The sequence below is a fragment of the Antrostomus carolinensis genome, unplaced genomic scaffold (genome assembly GCF_000700745.2).
Source record: "Antrostomus carolinensis isolate BGI_N321 unplaced genomic scaffold, ASM70074v2 scaffold8920, whole genome shotgun sequence".
Taxonomy (NCBI): domain Eukaryota; kingdom Metazoa; phylum Chordata; class Aves; order Caprimulgiformes; family Caprimulgidae; genus Antrostomus; species Antrostomus carolinensis.
In genome coordinates this window covers 23,984-25,936 of record NW_010286471.1, presented here as the reverse complement: position 1 = coordinate 25,936, position 1,953 = coordinate 23,984, and the positions used below count along the sequence as shown (strand labels likewise).

Here is a 1,953-nt window from a genome sequence, read left to right as displayed (position 1 = left end):
CTCACTGCCAAAAAAGGAGAGGTACATTAGTGTACTAAGCAAATACAAATTATAAACAATTTCCAACTAAATAACAGTCCATGCACTTTTGGAAAATACCTACCACCACCACTCTAATCTTTTATATAAGGAAACTGCTGAAAAGTCAACATCCACACTATGGAAATGGTGGCAGTGAGCATGCTGGAGCAGGGGCTGCCCTTCCACCAAGCATGAACAGCTAGTAGGCTGGTACCAAATAAGCCACAATAAACACAACTCTCACAAGAGCACCCTGCTATGTTTCACCCCTTCAACTAAAAATAAAGTTTACTGTTGGTGGGTAGGACTTACTATTTTAGATAGTCTTAAAAAATAGTTGTCTGAATACACATTAGAAGTATCTTCCTCCATCATGTTGGTTTGCGTAAGATATCTCCGAATCATCATGAGAAGCTGTTAAAGAATGGTTTCTCCTACAACATACAGTTATCCAGCAGGCACTGAACAATCACTGCCACCTGAGAACTTCTCAGCTGCCTTCCAAGCACTGTCACAGCAAGTATGAAATCCAACAGCTCTATATTTTTGCTGAACACTTCTAGATCAGCCGGTAATTCAGATTTTTTTAAAGCGATATCATCTACTTCCACTCAACTGCTCTTCTTCTGTTGTTTGTCAAAACTCAATTAGAAATTGGAAGAGAATAACAAAGTTGCAAAATTTGTCACTGTGAAATCTGAAGTTTCACAACATTAATTCTATAGTATTGACAAAATTTCACTCCTTCAGTACTGCTAGCATAGCCATTAGAATCATAGAATCATAGAATGGTTTGGGTTGGAAGGGACCTTAAAGATCATCCAGTTCCAACCCCCCTGCCAGCAGCAGGGACACCTTCCACTAGACCAGGTTGCTCAAAGCCTCATCCAACCTGGCCTTCAACACTTCCAGGGAGGGGGCATCCACAACTTCCTTGGGCAACCTGTTCCAGTGTCTGACCACCCTCACAGTGAAGAACTTCTTCCTAATATCTAATCGAAACCTCCCCTCTTTCAGCTTAAACCCATTTCCCCTTGTTTTGTCATTAACGTGCCCTTATGAAAAGTCCCCCCCCAGCTTTCTTGTAGCCCCTTCAGGTATTGGAAGGCCGCTATAAGATCTCCCCGGAGCCTTCTCTTTTTCAGGCTGAACAGCCCCAATTGTTTGTCTTTTTAAGACAAACAAGTGTTACTTTGTACATTTACATCTAAAGACCAAATTTTAAAGTGCAGTAAAGTGACTGTGGGCCATAAGACAATTAACAACACAGTTCAGATAAGAAGCTTCTACAATCCAGTAGTATGTACATAAATGAAACATGCTTATGCTCCCTTACTGTCAAGGGAATCCACTAGCAATCCCTCAGCACCTTAAACAGCAAAGCTTAATATCATTTATCCAGGTTTTCACTCAACATCAGCCAAACTGACTGCAAACCGCAGCAAACACGCTTGGCGTGACCCTCCCCTCCGTGAGGCTGAACTGAGCAGCAGAAACCACAAAACGTGCAGTTACCAAAACCTGTCAGGTGGAGAATCAAGGTCAGAAGTTCTCATCTTTTCCTGCCTCCTGGGGCACTGCTGCTTCCCCCAGGCCCAAGGGATGCTTATGCTGCCAGCAGGAACGGAGGCTCAGGCTGCATATAATAAGTAGGGCAGGGAAGGGGAATCTATCATCTCTCCCCTTAGACCTGTCTTCTGCAGCTGCCCTTGTTGCCATCACAAATTATCACTTACGCCTATCATACAAGGGGGACTCCAGGCTTATTAGGCTGAGCTGTCTCTGAATGCCAGGACAGCAGACTCTCCCTCACAATGCCCAGTCCCACGGCTCTCTTATTAAATTCTGTACCTGTTGGTAACAGTTAGTAATAGAGGATCACACCACGAGGTTTCTCATTTCATAAACAGAGACCTGAAAACATATGGACGT

General features: G+C 43.5%; 1 protein-coding gene across 1 annotated transcript in view; it reads right to left on the bottom strand.

The window, feature by feature from the left end:
* MAP4K3 (mitogen-activated protein kinase kinase kinase kinase 3) overlaps positions 1–1,953 on the bottom strand; it is a gene marked incomplete at both ends in the record, with an annotated part of 33,146 nt that overhangs the window by 9,007 nt on the left and 22,186 nt on the right. The gene's annotated exons all lie outside the window — the stretch shown is intronic.